General features: G+C 43.6%; 1 long non-coding RNA gene across 2 annotated transcripts in view; it reads right to left on the bottom strand.

The window, feature by feature from the left end:
• Positions 1–5,141: 5,141 nt before the first annotated feature.
• LOC104858289 overlaps positions 5,142–17,561 on the bottom strand; it is a 19,306-nt gene continuing 6,886 nt past the window's right edge. For both annotated transcript variants that reach the window (XR_779096.3, XR_779094.3), the window contains one exon: positions 5,142–10,144. This is a non-coding gene — a long non-coding RNA (uncharacterized LOC104858289). The remainder of the gene's footprint in view (positions 10,145–17,561) is intronic.

Genomic DNA, 17,561 nt, shown 5'->3' with positions numbered 1-17,561 from the left:
ACACGTATCTCTGGTCTTTTTTTATCCCTCTTCATCCAGCTTTCTAAGCAGTTGGAGGAATGATCACTCTCAGGCAGACACCTGGGCAGCATTAACCTCACCTTTGATCGTCCTGCTCCACTTCGGTGCTCGTCCCTTGTCACTTCTCTCTACTGTATGTTCCACTCTTCTTGCCCATTTCTGCAGCAACATTCCGCTTTCAGGCCCATGGTGGCATGGCTCTCCCTTTGGCGAATTTTTGTAAATTTTAATGTGAGACTCCTGGGTAGGTGCTAATACTTCTGGCCAGGTGAGATGTGGATGTTCATTTCTCTCATCCCCCTGGGCCAAACGGGGGCCCCAAGTTTCCTGGGAGGAGGGATCTGACCTCTTCTAAAAAGGACTGCCAGCACTGCAGTGAAAATGTGGGCCCAGAGTGGGGACAGAAGAATAGCGGCACCTTCAAACCTAGATCTCACTTTGAAATTTTCACAGCCCTGGCTGTGCTGCTCGCTGGAGGATCATGGGGACAACATACTTTGGAGGAGAGTGTACCAGGTGCAACTGAGCCACATGTGGAGCTCTGGGAGACACAAACCCCTCCAAACCTGGGGCTGACAGGACATCTTTTTGAAGCATATGCTGGCGTGTTTCCACACATGCCTTTATAGTGTGAACGGGTGATGTGAGGACCCTAGCACCATCCAGGTTCTTATTGTTCTGCTCAGTGAATTGGCAGAACAAGTGGTGAGTGTGAAAAATTAAGATGAACTTAAGGCAAAAACTAAAGCAAAAGGAAAAGAACACAAAGGAAGTGCTCAAGAGAAGAGGAGGCTTGGGAGGAAGAAAAGAGAGAGACATCTGGGAAGCAGGACAGAACTGCGGGACCCAGAGGGCAGCAGGGCAAAGTCAATTGCTTCCAGCTTTTTCTGTCTTCTTTCAGTGGATCCAGATGGCCCCACTTGAGCTCGTGCTGGAAGATTGGCATCACCTAGGCTCGGCTTGCTCGCATGTCGGAAGATTGATAGCAGGTACCAGGCCAGGCGTGTTCTCGTGACAGAAGATTGGTACCAGGTGCAGGGCTTTGTTTGATCTCATCAGGCTCAGGAGCTGCCGTTCTGTGTCCGTCATTAACAAAGTCTCTTCAACTGGCCAGCGGAGCCTCGTTGCTCCAGCCACGTTACCATGCCCTAGTCTCCTCCCGCCTCAATTACTGGACTTGAGGCTTCATGCCGCCACTTCAGAGCCAGTTCACCCTAGTTTGGAATAAAACTTGTAGAGGTAGTGTGTGGTCATTACTCCCTGGGGCTAGGGAGCAGCAGCCAGTACATTTGGAGGCCAAGGGGCACGGTGACACTGTGGTCCCATTGAGCTCAGCTGTCCCCGCAGCTCCTAGGGTGGGCCAGAGTCCTACGCCAGGTCAGGAGCGCCCTCTGGAGGTGGAAGTGGAGGTGGGCGTGAGTTTTCTCCACCTGGTGCAGGAGTTGGCTGGGCAGAGATGGGGTGTGGGAACCTGGAATGTCGTCTTAAGAGGATGTGTGCTAGGCATGTGTCCACTTTGAGAAAAGCCAAACGCAAAGACCAAATAAATAGAGCCTTCATTTTGTAGGAAGTTTTATTGCTGGATTTTTTTTTCCCCCTGAAGCCACTTTCTCTGTTGAATTTAAGTAGATTTGATGTGTAAATTTGGATTTCCATTTGTTGTTTTTGGACCATCAGCAGAATAAAGTGGAGATTTATTTAATATGAAAATTATATTTGGTTAAAGCATTTGACATTCACTGTTATGACTATGACCCCTTTTGTGTCTTCAGGCCAGTTTCTCAAGCAGTGCTTCATGGATGGGGCCCTGGATTCTGTCCCCAGAACCAGGTGGAAGGGTGCAGGGGAGTGATGAGCAAAATAAAGTAATAACTAAATCAGTTAAATATAAAGTCAGGTCCAGAGATGAGTCAAATCAGAGAAGAACATTAATGTAGAGAAAAAGAAACAAATGCAAGTGATAAAGGTGTGTGCACGTGCTCTGGGAAACCCCTCTTATGACAGGTGCAGTGTTACTTCCCGGGTGGGGTGAGGGTGTCCCCTTCGCTCAGAGGAAGACCCAGGCCCTCGGTACCACTGGTTTCCTGCTACCCTTTACTGGAAGCCAGGCTAAGTTATTTTCTTGTGTTTCCAGTGACCTTCCCCACCCCTTGAATTAGGTCCTCTATTCCTACCATGCAGGCAAAGGGCTGAGCTTTAGTAACTCTGAAGGTGCCTCAGGGAGTCTCAGAGAGGCTGGTTCTCTTCTGGCCAGCACCATCGACCTTTCTCTGCACCAGCCTGCCTCCCGGACTGCCCTGGAGATGCTCTGGTGGGGTGGGGTGGGAGGAGCCTGGGGGTGAGCCCAGCAGTGTTGGGTGTAGAGGTGTAAGACATTCGTAGTGAACCATTCCGACATTGCATGGCAGGCTCTTGGTTCTAAAATATTTAATTGGAAGGGAGGAAAGGGAGGGGATGGGAAGTAGATTGTGGAAATGGAGGGCGGGAGCTGTACCCATGCCTCGACACTAGGGGTGCGGCACAGCCTTATCTGTTTCTGGCTTGTGGGGGCAGAGTCCTCTTTTTGGGTTTAGAAGAGTAGTCAGCTGCAGATTTGATTGGCTTCCCTTTTAGGGATCAACGCGTGACCATGTAGAGCCAATCAAAACCTTCCCTGGTAGACACTGCTGGTTCCCTGACATTGGTTTCCATCCATTCTCCTAGAGCTCACAAACGAAACTAGTTGGAGGTACTTGTCTTTTCAGATTGTCTTGCAGCTAGGGGTTGTCATGTCACTGAGTTTGATCAACAAGATATGGGCAGAAGTTGCTGGGAGAAGCATCTGGGAAAGGGTCTAGACACTGAAGTGGCAGGGCCACTTTGACCCCAATCCTAACTGATCACTGCCTCTGAGGTCAAGACTCCATAATCTAGAGGCTTTCATTCCAGCTACATGGACAGGCTTCCTAAGAATGAAGGTTGCCAAGAGCTAGAGGTAGAGAGATCTGGAGAGACTGTTGGGATGGGGAGAGGTAGAGAGAAAGATCAGGGAGGCCCCTACACCAAGCCACACTTGGAGCTTTGGAATGTCCCAATTTGGGGAGCTGATGAATCCCTTTCTTGCCTAAAGAAGTTTACATCAGGGTTCTGCTTTATTCCAAGAGTGAGCTTCTGGTACCAGGAATTGAACTTGGGACCCTGCACTTGCGAGGCAGGTGGCGGCACCACTGAGCAAGCTTTTGAATGAAAGCTTCCACATGGCCAAAACCACATCTTTGCCTGCCTCTGATGAAAAATTACTATTCAGCAATAAAAAGGAACTAAAAAGGCTGACTATAGTGCACACCTGTAATCCCAGCACTTGGGAAGCTGAGGCAAGAGGTGTTCCTCTCAAAGACAAATGTGAGGCCAGTCTGGGCGACATAATGAAACCATGTCTCAAAAAACCAAAACCAAAACAAACAAACATGGTGGTGCACACCTGTAATCCTCCTAGCTACTTGGGAGGCTGAGGCAAGAGGATCATAAATTCATGGTTGGCCTAGGTAACTTAATAATGTATCAAATAAAAAGAGTTGGGGTGTATCTCAGTGGAAGAGCAATATTCATTAGAAATAACCAATGAACTGATATGCAAAATAAATTGGATACATTAAGCTAAGTGAAAGAAACTACATTGAAGAAGTGATGTATGATTCTATTTATTTAACATTCAGGAAAAGGAAAACCATGAGACCAGACCAGATCAGTGGTCATTAGAGATCAAGGAAAAGGGGGAAGTTTTGACTACAAAGCAGAAATGTAAAGGAAAATTTTGGGGAAGAACTGCTTTGGATCTTGATTGTATTGGTGATCTTGCTACTCTCACTATACTAAGCATTTGTCAGACCCAGAGTACATTACACCTGAAAGTAAATTTTATCATAAATTTTAACTAAAAATAAAAAGAGACATTATACCTACTTTGGGGAGTTTTAAAAGCAAGGTGGGAATAGAATTCTAGACAAAAATAACTTTGTAGATGGGAGAGGTAACTAGAATTTAAATACCAAAGTCTTGAGTTTTGTCTAGGATAGAAGACAGAAATAATGGTTAATTTCGGACTTTTCAACAAGAATGTTCAAAGTTGAAGAGTAACTGCTAAAAAAAGACAAAATGCTTAACTTTCAAATTAGTAGCAGGAACAAGAGGAGGAAGAAAAGAAGCAAATAAAAAGAATGGCTAAAAGCCAAACTCACTAAATAAGATGGTGGAAATAAATCCAAATACATTTGTGATACAATGAATGAAGAGAGATGAACACACCAGTAAAAAGATTATGCATTTGCTGGCCATGGTGGTGCATACCTGTAATGCTGGACTCTGGGAGCCTGAGGCCAGGGGTTCTCAAGTTTGAGCCCAGTGTGGGCAACTTAGTGACTTACTGAGACCCTGTCTCTAAATACATAGATAAATGAATTGGCAGACAATTAAAGGACTTAGGATGTAGTTCAGTGTGGAGGGTAATTTATTAAACAGTTAAGCACATAGTTAACTGTATACTCTCCTGAGTTCAATCTCTGTACCATAAAAAATAACCTGTTTTTTTAAAAAAATTCAGTTATATATAACATAAAATGAGATGGAAATATGCAAGGAGAATGGGTTGAGGAAAATATATGCAAATAAAATATTAACAAAGTAAAGCCTTTATGGAAATATTAATATCCAACAAAAATGTGCAGCTTTTATTTAATAGTACGACATACAGAGCCCTTTACTAGGCCTGTGGGGTATGATATGGGACCAACAGAAACATAGCTCCCATCCTAGAGGAGTATAGAGTGCTGATCTCATGATTCTAAATGACTTTAGTCCAAAATATTTATTCACTAACTGTGCAAATCCAACATGAATTGATCTTTCTAAAAAGAGGGTAAAGGAATTGAACCTATTTGCAATTCCAAATGTCTTAGTTACTTTTTTAACTCTTTGCTGAGACAAAATACCCACAGTTAAAGGAGGAAAGGTTTATTTGGCTCACAGCTCACTGAGGTTTCAGTCCATCATCAGCTGACTCCAAGGCAGGGTGGTGGGGCAGACAGGCCTTGCTGAGGAGAAACAGTTCATGGTGGCCATAAGGCAACAAAAGAAACAAGGGAGCTTTCTTTCGGCACCTTTCTGCCCCCTTTATTTTATGAAGATTACTTAGGGCAGGTAGCTCTCACACCCTCAGTCCTAGGGCCCTTGAGTATAGCATTATACCATGAATCAATTCCAGGAAAGCCCCCCCCCATGACTGCATGAGGCTTTTGGGGGGCAGCAATACACAAGCCATAACATCAACACTGAAAATATTATTAACCGATGTAGTAGTTGCTTTCCAAAGGTACTCCCCAACGGACAGTGCCTCCCAATATTCATACCCGTGTACTCTCCTCCCACTTTGTATTTGGACTGAACTGATGAGTCATTTTAATAAAGAGGATGTGCCAGAAGATAAAACGTGCCAATTCTGGGCCAAGTGTGAAGGGCTGGGATCTTTTACTTTTGCTCTGTAGTGAAGAAATCTGCCACGTAGTAAGTACAACTACCTTACTGTCTAGATCTAGATCGTGTGGAGGAGATGCTGTGATACTCCAAGGAGAGGAAAGAAGCAGTCATTCCAGCTGAGCTCCGCCTTCCAGCTATCCCTATCCATCGCCACAGTTAGTCTGCAGTCAGCTGAGCCCTCGATGGCTGCAATTCCAGCTGGCCTCACATGCGACAGAACTGCCCACCTGAGTTCAGTCGACCCACAGAATCATGAGGGATAATAAAATAGTTATCATTTTAAACCAGAAAGTTTTGGGGACAGTTTGTTATTCAGCCATAGGTAACCAAAACAAACACTTTCAATGGGTGTTGGACACTGTGCTTACTGATCATTTCCATAAATTATGCTATTTAATCCCTTTAACAATACTTAGATGTATGTTTAAGTAATTCCCACTTTACAAATGGAGAAACTGAAGCTCAGAGAAAATGTGACACAGCTACTAAAGAACAGAAGTAGGGCCTCTTGGCCGTGGACTCCACACTCCAAACCACTGCATCATTGAGGCCAAGCGAGCGTCCGAGGTATGAAAAATGTGTTTTCAGAGAGAAGCACGCTATCTGCATCCCTCTTAGTATGAGCTCCCTTCACAATTTCCCCCTTTTCTTTGCTCATTCTGTGCTACTGAGGAGAGAGGTGGATTCTGGACAGATAATCAGGTAAGTATGTGGGTGACATAGTTGGAGATTATACCTTTGACACATTTCAGAGCAAGCACTAATCACCATCTGCTTACTTGTCCTTTGGGAACAACAACAACAACAAATGCTCTATCTGCTCACTGTCTCTCTTCTCAAAAAGGAACACATGTTCCTGACAAGGGAGTATGCTGTGTTTCCCACCTGGAGAAACCCGAGCTTGAGGAATCAGTCTGGATTGGAGAAAGTTCAGCTTCTGGAATGTTCCAGGTTCAAAGGCTGAATCATGCCAGGAGTCAGGTTGGGCTGCTGAGCCTGCTCCAGGTCTGGATGTGCAAGTGTCACCTCAGGGTGTCTCAGAGGAGAAATGATAGCCTCCTGCGGACCCACAGAATGGACATGCTCTGTGGTGAGTTCAGGACTTACGGTAAGGCTCGTATGCAGTGGTGGTGCCATGACACTGGGTGATGCTAGAGGCTGAGATGGGGTCTTCTGCAAAGTGGAGGAAAGTTGGACCCTGAAGTAGGTAGAACAGTTTTGGGATGTTCCTGGTTCAAAGGCTTCAATCATGTCAGGAAACTCAGGTCTGGCTGCTGAGACTGTCCCAGGACTGGATGTTCCTGTGTCACATCTTGCAGGCCCACAGAATGGTCAGCCTCTGTGGTGAGTTTTGGACTTAGGATAAAGCCCGTGTGCAGTGGTGGTGCCGTGACACTGGGTGATGCTGGAGGCTCAGCTGAGTGCTGACCTAATGGTTCTGGGTTTGCCATCTCATGTGGTTCTGTAGGTCCAGCTACGGGCTCCATAGATGGTTCTGGAGGCTGAGATGGGGTCTCCTGCAAAGTCAGGGAAAGTTGGACCCCTGAAGTAGGTAGAAAAGTTCTGGCATATTTAAGGTTCAATGGTGGAATCATGCCAGGATTCAGGTTGGGCCGCTGAGCCTGCCCCGGGACTGGATGTGCAAGTGTCACCTCAGGGTGTTTCAGAGGAGAAACGATAGCCTCCTGCAGGCCCACAGAATGGACAGGCTCTGTGGTGAGTTCGGGGCTTAAGGTAAAGCCCATATCCCGAGATGGGATTGTGTCACGGTTCACTGTTGGATGCTGATCTGTCACCTCATACAGCACTGGCTCTTGAGCCTGAGGAGAGGCTGGCAGTGGCACTGCGGAAGATTCCCTGGGGAACTCCTCCTGAGTTGCAGCAGAATCTAACTCTCTCGGGGCACTGGATTCTGAGCTACAACTTCTCCTTCAGCTGAAGAAGATTCAAATTTTTCAAGGAATTCTGCAGGCAGGGTAGCAGGATCAGTCTGGATTGGAGAAAGCTCTACTCGTTCAGCTTCTGGAACTGAGCTTGTGGGCTGAACAGGGAGGAATCCTGGGCGGCAGAAGGCTCTGCCTCCAGAGGGGACTTTGCAGTTGCAGTAACCTCCAATTCCACATGTGCAACTATCGACTTAGGCAACACTAAATGCCAATTTGTGAGTATTGTTTCCACATCTAGAGAAGAAAATATCATGCTATCTGCCAGTAGAAAAGAACTACTCTTCTTTGAGGAGTCTGGAGGCTGAGCGGAGAGCTCTTGCTGGACTGGTGAGAGTGTGACACCCTCAGTGGGCTTTGAGGACAGAGATGGTTCTACGTCCTCAGGATTCTCTGAAGACTGCCCCAGGGACTGCTGCTGCCTAGGAGTAGGATGAGCCTCCTCATCTATCTCTGCAGCTGCCACAGCCCCCACATCCTCAGGTTGCAAGTTGACAATTGGCAAAAACAAGGGATGAGTTTCACGGCCACTTGGAGATGGAACATTGGCCTCCTGATGCCCTGATAGCTGACTTACATCCTTCTCAGTAGCAAGTTTATGCTGACTGCGGGCCTTCTGATGGCTCAAAAAAGGTTCAGCTTTCTCAGGGGGCTGTGAGAGTTGACATGAGGCTTCTCCCTGAGGTATAGGTTCCTGGATTTGGGGAGGCTCTGGATTTTGAATTTGGGCCTCCAGCTGGAATTGTGGGGATTCCTTGTGCTCACAGGGCTGTGCAGACTCTTCTGGGTTCTCCTGATACCCCAGATGAAGGCTGTCGTGGTCAGCTGTATCCATACTTGGGTCTATGTTATAATCCTGCAAGATTTCTTTCTACCGGTTAGGTTTTGCCGATTGATAAAAAGTTCCAAAAACCTCCTTAGCAAGTTGCCAGTGCTGAGCTGGATCCTTCTTCAGGTTCAGGGGGGAAACAAACTGTGGTGCCATCCAATTTTTACTCAGTGGAGGTGGAACAAGTAAAAGTGACTGGTGGCCTGTATAGCCTCCTCTAGAGCAGAAATCTGTCTTCCTTTTGAGTGGAGGAGGCAAAGCTACAGCTTGGTTCTGATCCCCACCTGAAACTGCCTCTGAGAGCCTCTCTTGCTGGGCAAACTGGTCCTGCAGACCTGATGTGGAGCAGTAAACTCATCTGGCGACAGCTCCCCCATCGCCTCTTTACGTGGAAGCAACATGTTTGTAGGCACAGAGGACCCGAGGTACTCGAATCCCCCCAGCTCTGTGGGGGCACTAAGGGCATGGAGTGATTCCTTTTGGAGATTAGACTTGTAGGGAAAAAAAAATACAAAATTTGGGCCCCAGGAGCTCTGAGTTCAGGTGGACTGGTTATTGGGCCCACTCCGGAAGTGGAGACATTAAATCCAGTAGTCACACATGTGGCCACACAAGGGGCCTTGTGAGCAGAAGTGAAGTATAAATAAAACGATAGAAGGCTTGGTCACCAAGACCTAGGCCGGTAATGTTCCAACCAAACGTGCTGGAATCTTTCCGGTAGCCACTAGCTGCAAGTGCTTGATAACCTTGTACTTTCCACCCTGCCCCACCATTTGTGACATAAAGGTTTAAGAAACCTTTATGAGGTTCTGCCCCACATGGGCTGAAGTGGTCCGAGGGAGCCTTTTGCTACAGGACCAGGGCCAACCCTTTGCCCCAGGAGAGGTGACAGTGGCTTCCTCCAGGGCCATCTCCCTGTATGGCAGCAGGATAGGCACCTCAGACCTACGAAGTGTAAGCATCCAAAGCCCTTTGGGTGGGGCCTGGCAGAGCTTCCCATGAAAGTCACAGGGCTGGGCCTTGGGATACTCAGAAGTAGTAACCCAGTCTGGCAGCCTGAGCTCTTCCTGCTCCAAGCTACAACCTTACAAAAGTTCTCCCTCCTCCTGCGTATACAGCTTCCAAGAAAAGCACCTGACCTACAAAATGAGGACCAGTTAGGGTGGTAGGCAGCAGAGTACGCAATATGGCAATTTCTTCCACATTGTTGTCATTTGCTCTAAACGCTCAGTATCAGGTTCCATGTTGGAGAACTCATTCCCCTCTGTTAGGCTGGGGCTGCATATACTCCATGATGATGCCACAATTTCTGCAGAAGGGTTTTGGAGTTGGGCAAGTGCAAGTAAGAGCAAGGGTTTGAATCCGAGTAGCCCGTTCTTCACATCAGTAGGACAGAACTCTCCCCATCCCACCACGGCTCAGCAGTCATTCATCTAGCTGTGACAAGGCCATGTTTCGCGGCACACGTGGACTAGACATTTAGCATGTCAAAGTTTGCAGGCTAAATAATTTTCTTGAAACACTACCCTAAAGTCGGCATGGTAGCACACAGAACCCCAACACTCTCAAGGCTGAGGCAGGAGGATTGCAGTGAGTTTGAGACCAGCTTGGGCTACAGAGTAAGTTCATAGCCTGAACTCCAGAGAGTCCCTGTCTCACGGAGGGGGTGGAGGGAGAAGGAGGCTGGTGGAGAGGGAGAGGGAGAGGAAAACTACCTTCACAGTCCTCCTTCATCTGTTCAACTACTCATTTCTTCCCCGGCACAGCCCTAGCATGTGAAGTTGACGAAGTTGCTTCATTCACCCTCTTATCCCTCCTGCCTTGCATGACGCTGGGCACACTGTAATGGTTTCAAAATAGAATTAGTTCCAAAAGTTCCCTCGTGTAGGGATGGACTTGGTGTTAAAGTCAGAGTTCTGAAATCAGTGATGACTTTTTCTTTCTACATTGTACAGGAAGTCTGAAGCTTCTTGGGTATTATTTAACTAAAACCATTCTTTTTTTTTTTTAATCATTCTTTGCCCTGAAAAAATTTCAGATACTTTTCCAGAACATAACCACATTCTAACCACATTTCCAATTTTTAATCAAAAATCCCCAAATTAAGTCACTGGCATGAAACACCTTGTTTGCCTCCTTCATTTACACATCCTAAATGTTGCAAATAATGATAGTTTTCTTTTAGAAATTACTTTGGAAAACTAATCCCTGGTTAAAAGTTTCATCCCAGCTCACGGTGTGAGACAGTCCAAACCTACACAGGCACAGTTACTACATGTGAGTCCAGAGGCTTCCATGCAGAAATGCACCAGTGCAGTGGAGCAGCAGACACTGTGGGCTCCAGTGGCCTGGGAGTGATTCCAGTTCAGATGTCCCCAATAGACTGACCAGTCACCATTTTGGAAAGGGGCCAGCTGAGCCCAGGCCTCAGAGCAGCCACAGGTTGGTTCCATCTAGCGGCTCTGAGTGTCAGGGTGAGGGCATCGCCTTGGGAGACAGCCAGCCAGGGTCAGGGAGACATGAGTTCAAGCCAGCAGGAGGAACCAAGAGTGTTGTGGGCTGAACAACTTAGGGTCCAGCCTCACAGCAGACTCCAGAATCAGCCTGAATTTCAGTGGAGTTGAATGCACAAGCTGGCTGAGATCATTCACCACCCCACTGCAGTTCTGCAGGCTTGTTGGGATCAATCTGAGCTCTGCTCCCCCTCTTGTCTGCCCATGACAGCAGAGACGTGCCCGATAGTGGACTTTTTTCTTTCCTCCCTTCCTTTTTTTTGGGACAGGGTCTCAATATGCAGTCAGGCTGGCCATGAACTCACTATGTAGTTGAAGCTAGCCTCAAAATCACAGTGATCCTCCTGACTCAGGCTCTACAGTGCTGGATTACAGGTGTGCAACACCACACCCAGCACTTGGGTTTGTTTGTTTGTTTGTTTGTTTTTGATTATTTGTTCTTGTTTTTATACGAGCATGACAGTTGTTTCTAGTTTTTTTTTTTTGTTGTTTTGTTCTGTTCTTGTCTCTTCCCTTTTTCTCTCCTTCCTGTTTATTTACCAGTTTGCCAAAGCTTATGTAGTCTTCCTTTGTCCTCCAGCCTTGCTTTTAATCTTTCTCATCTTTTTCTATGTTTTCCTTTTACCCCTTTCAAATTCTCTCACAGAGGGTAAAATTGCTCTATTGAGGGAATATGTACTGCATATAATTTCCTGCATTTAAAAAATATCTTTTATTTTAATGTAATATGGGTAGACATTAATAAATAAAATTTAAAAGCACATCTATGAAAATAAAACTTCATAAAAAAGAATTAGAGAACAAAGGTAAATACACTGTATATCATAATCTTAAAAGAATATGTTTTCAATTGCTAATCTATCATCCATTTCCTAAGAAAACTATACCTCTTTTGAAAAAACATTTTTTTGTTGTTGTTGTTACCAGGGATCGAACTCGGGACCTTGCCCTGGCGAAGCAGGCAGTAGAATCACTGAGCTAAATCCCTGGCCCAAAAACATTTTAATTATTAACAAAGTACTTGACACTCAGTATTATTTTGAACAATTTCTTCCTCTTTCACAATATTTCTTACATGTTTTGATCCTTATTTATACTTTGTTTCTCACACCTGACAGACAATGTGATATCTATGCATATGTGTTTGATTTATTTCATTTAAGAGTATCAAGGTGCATCTATTTACCAAGAAATGTCTCAATTTTATCCTCTTTATGGCTGAATAGTACTCTATTACATTAAAAAACACATTGTTTTTATCCATTCATTGGTTGATGGGCTATTGAGTTGTTTCCAAGATTTAGCTATTACAAACTGTGCTTCTATAAACATGGGTGCATATGTATCACCGCGGTATGATGCTTTTAATTCTCTTGGGAAGATACCCAGAAGGGGAATAGCTGGGTCAAATCTCTAATCCTAGTTTTTTTAGGAATCTCCACTTTGATTTCCAATGTTTGCACAAGTCCACACTCCCAACAACAGTGGAAAAGGTTGTTCATTTTTCCCTAGAGCCCACCAGCATTTGTTGTTTGTTGATATCTTGATAATAGCCACTCTATCTGGAGTGAGATGGAATCTCAGTGTTTGAATTTGCATCTCTCAAATAACCAGTGATGTTGAATTTTTTTATGTATTTATTTGCCCTTTGCACTTGTTCATCTGAGAAGTGTCTGTTCATTTCAGATGTATTCATCTCAGATGCCCATTTTTTAATATTGGTTAGCTTTAGATTTTGTTAGAGGACTACAAATCTTATTTGTATGGTTAGAGGTAGTAAATTAATAGTTAACCACAGTTTGTCATTTTTTAGGTTGTGCTTGCTGCTATTGTTATTTAAGGATTGTACTACTTTGGCCAAGCTGATAGAGTGGTTTTAATCAGTTTTCTTCCCTATACGCCAAGACCAAGATTGCCTGAGGATCACAAACAATACTATAGCTCAGTACCAAAGAACCAGGGGCTAGGCCAAATGAGCAACAACTTCTCCTCCCTAATAAACTGAAGAGGTAGGATCTTGCAACAGACTCAACAGCCAAAAGCCAGCTGCACCTAGAAGACATCTCTGAAAAGTAATCATTTCTTAATGAATTCTCAATACTAGCTATGGTAGACTGTCCTACTGATTATGCCCAAAACAGACTGTAAGCAGTGCAAGCTATAAAGAGTTAACCACCCAGTTGGCTTGTTTGAAAAAGCGAATCTGACCAAAGCCTATGTGACTCATAGGGACACGGCAGTGGTACACAGATTACAAATTCTCCCTGCACCAAGGGCCCTAGCAGAGACCATAGCAACAGCCCATGAAGCTGTGGGGCTCTGATATGACATAACATGGGATAGCCAAGGTCAGAGTGACTTTTACCCAAATTCTGTTCCCAGAAATGAAACCTTCTTCACTGTAAAGACAGGTTAATCATTAACCACAACCTATATCTGGCCTGTTTGGTTCCTAACACAAGAATGCTTTGTCCTTCCTTGCCTTCTTGCAAGGCAAGCCTTACCTGCATCAGCAACTTCTCTGGAGCAACCACAGTAGCCCCCTCCACTCAACCTAATAATGATTGTGTCACCAATCAATACCAGTGGTTCTGGCTGATTGTGGGATGGGGGGTGTCTTTGCTTGCTCAGCACTGACCATCCAGATCCCTGTTTCACTCGGATTCTGTCTCTATGAGTATTTCTTCTCACCTTGTGTCACAGCACTGAGCAGGAGATTGGCATCTTCTGCAGAGATCCATTGTAACTAGCAATAAAGCTACCTACCATAAGCAATTTATAAGCATCAATGCAGAAACTAAAATTTAAAAATATATACAAGGTAAGAGGACACAGAAGCAAGATGTGACCCCAGACTTCTAGCTTGCCCAAGGCAAACCCAGGGGGCAGTGAGGTAGAACAATTATAAAACCACCCACTTGATCTCTCTGAAATAGTAACATAGAAATAACAACACAGACGAATGAGGCTCTAGAAAAAAATTAAAATACCAATAGCATACCTCATAAAATTAGAGAAAGCAATCCTAAAATTCATTTCATTGAGAAAGGGGCCAAACTCCTTCACTGGAACAAAGATAGCTCTTTAATAAATAGTGATAGAAAAACTGGCTTTCCACATGCCAAAGATTAAAACTTGACCCATATCTTTCACCATACACTAAACTCAAATAAAAATGGATCAGAGATCTAAAAAGTAAAACAGAAATAGTAAATCTGCTGGAAGATAGAATAGGTAAAACTCTCAAAGATACCGGTGTGGGCAGACTTTATGAACAAAACCCCAATTGCATAAGAAATATCACTAAGAATTAATAAGTGGAAACTCATCTTATTAAAAATCTTTGGCACAGCAAAAGAAACCACCAGCAGAGTGAAGAGACAATGCACAGAGTGGGAAAAAATGTTCCAAGCTGTTCTTCAGGCAAAGAATTAATATCTAGAATATATAAACCGGTGTGGGCAGACTTTATGAACAAAACCCCAATTGCATAAGAAATATCACTAAGAATTAATAAGTGGAAACTCATCTTATTAAAAATCTTTGGCACAGCAAAAGAAACCACCAGCAGAGTGAAGAGACAATGCACAGAGTGGGAAAAAATGTTCCAAGCTGTTCTTCAGGCAAAGAATTAATATCTAGAATATATAAGAACTCAGAAAAATGAGACTCCCAAATTTAAAGACCCAATCCAAAAAATGGGCATCTGAAATAAACACTTCTCAGATGAAGAATTAGAAACAGCAAGTAAATACATGAAAAATTGTTCAACATCACTGGTGATTTGAGAGATGCAAATTAAAACAATGCTGAGATTCAATCTCACTCCAGAAATAATGGCTAGCATGAAGAAATCAACAAACAACAAATAGTGGGGAAATAGGAACCTTTCTCTACTGTTGGTGGAAGTGTAGCCTTGTGCAACCACTGTGGGATTTCTCAAAATCTAGGATTAGAGATCCCATTTGACCCAGCTATCTCCCTTTTAGGGAGAATTAGAAACATCACATCACAATGATATATGCACACACATTTACAGAAGCACAGTTTGTAACAGCTAAATTTGGTAACAGCCCAAATGCCCATCAAAAGATAAATGGATAAAGGTTTTTTTACACAATGGGGTACTATTCAGCCATAAGGATAACTTCCAACGTTTTTAGGTACCTTGAGACCATACTCTTCAGTGAAATAAAGAGGACACATATGTTTAAATCTCACATTGTTGCCAGGGTTTAGCTCAGTGGCACAACACTTGCATCGCAAGTGCAAAGTCCTGAGTTTAATCCTTGGTACCAAAAATAAATAATTCACATTGTTTCTCTGATGTGAGAAACCAAAAGGGCAAATAAGAACCAAAATATATAATAGATATTGGGAAGAAGGAAGAAAATGTTGAAATGGGAAGAACAAGGGAGGGGGAGGAAGAAAGAAAGGAAGGGAAAAGAAAAAAATATACAAGGCAAAAATGGAGACTGGCTGTTGTAAACAAGGAGGGAAATGGGTTGAAGGGAAGGGAGGCAACTGGAGAAGAAAGAATCAAGATATATTATGTAGAGGTACAGATTCTCTATGATAAATGTGATCATTATGTATATCTAAAATTTACCAATAACAATAATTTTTAAACATGTATAAAATATCAACTTTATACATTTTGTTCAATAAAGTTTGTGATCTTGGAAATGGAAACTAAGCAATACTGCCACAAATTTGGACCAAAATTGTTCAAATGACTGAACAGTAAGATATTATGTGGGCTCAGAGTGAGTTCAAACCTGAGCTGGAGACCACTGGACAGAGAGATGCTTCATATAAGAAGCAAGGAACAATTTTCTACTCACCAAAAACCAAAATGCCACCAGCATGAATGAGAAAGCACTGCAAACTTTCGCCGGCAAAACCTGGCCCACGTACCTTATACACAATACAACTGTCCTCAAAGCAAACTAGAGCCTAACCCTTTGGGTCTAAGGAGTTTTGGGTAATACACGGGATATCACAGTGTATTATGAAGAAGGGAATATCCGATTTACTTTGTTCTTGAAAAGCTGTTACTGAGAGATAATGGAAATTCCAGCCAGTGACCACAGAAGTCAGACTTGGCTGGAAGGCTGCCCATGCTGGAAGGCTGAGACCAGCAAGAACCACTTATCACAAGCAAATCAGTGTCTCTGATAACTCAGCTAGGATTTCTCGGTACCTAAGCCTCCAGGTCTGTGCAGCAGCAGAGCAGTTCTGTTCAGGGACTCTGCTCATCAAGTTTCCCTTGAGCACAGCCTGTAACATTCATCTCACTGTGAAACTCAGCAACGTACATGGTGCCATTCAATGGTATAACTATTTTGAAAGCTCACATGAAAGGAGCTGGTTATTACGAGTCCTGTTTATCCAATATGTCTGTGCCATGAATTAAAACAAAGACTGAACTTTTGGAGGGGAGGGGGGTTGCCAGAGATCGAACTTGGGACCTTGCACTTGCAAAGCAGGTGGCGGAACCACTGAGCTAAAGCCCTGGCCCTGAAGACTGAATTTTTTAAAAATAAAGATTTTTTTTCTTCATATCCTCAGCAGCATTTTCATTTGTTTTTATTCATTTATTTATTTTAAGACAGGGCCTCACTGTGTAGTTCAGACTGATCTTGAGTTCACCATGTAGTCTAGGCTGACTTCAACCTTGCAGTGATCCTCCTGCCTCAACCTCCCAAGTGCCAGGATTACTGGTGTGTGGCACCACATTTTTTTTCAGTACTGGGAATTGAACTCAGAACCTTGTACTTGCAAGACAGGTGCAGGGCCACTGAGCTAAATCTCTGACCCAAGACTGAATTCTTGATTCAGTGGCTTATCTATTTATTTCAAGAGAAAGTGATAATAATACTAATAGCTTGTTTACCATGTAATGATAGTTCTGAGCTTTACATTCATTACCCTTACAACATCCTCCCTAAATTAGGTAGAATAACAACCATATATTTGAGATAGAAATACTAATTATCTACAAATGTCTCAGGCTATAAAACTTACACCTGCATTAAAAATTTAAGAGACAAACTAAACTGTATACCCAAAATGTACCAATAAACACAATAAAAGAAAAAAAATTTAAGAGACAGAGTTCAGACTCAAATCTAGGTGTCCAAAGCTTATAATCACTATTCAGCAAGACAGGGAAGAGACAGAAGACTTGGGTCAAACTCTTTCTGTTCAAGCTGTGACAAGTTATTCTATATCTATATACTGGGAACAATAATATTCTTTGTCATTTCTCCCACAAATGTCACAAAGAAGTTAGAGACCTCTGCTATGAAACACTTTAGTGAATATGAGCTGTGCATGGTGGTGCACACCTGTAATCCCAGCATTCAGAAGGCTGAGACAGAAGGATCACTGCAAGTTTGAGGCCAGCCTAAGTTACACAGCCAGACCCTGTCTCAAAATAAATAAATAAAAGTAAATATGGAGTGATTTAGATATCCATGATTTCATCCACTTAACTTTTGTTAAAATGAGTGCATTTGTACTGATGAAGCGGCTCAATGGTAGAGTGCCTACCTAGCACAGGTGAAGCCCCAAGTTCAATCCCCCACATCACCATTAAAAAAAATGAGTTCATTTGCCCATTGAGTTTGACGTACAGTGGTTCTGAGCTCAGTGGTTCTGCTGCCTGACTCGAAAGTAACAAGGTCCTCAATTTGATCCCCAGTAACAAAAAAGGAAAAAAAAAATATATATATATATGAA

This window comes from Fukomys damarensis, unplaced genomic scaffold, assembly GCF_012274545.1.
Source record: "Fukomys damarensis isolate Sample0158 unplaced genomic scaffold, DMR_v1.0_HiC HiC_scaffold_23, whole genome shotgun sequence".
NCBI lineage: Eukaryota > Metazoa > Chordata > Mammalia > Rodentia > Bathyergidae > Fukomys > Fukomys damarensis.
The sequence above is the reverse complement of the archived record's forward strand: the minus strand, read 5'-3'. Positions and strand labels throughout refer to the sequence as shown.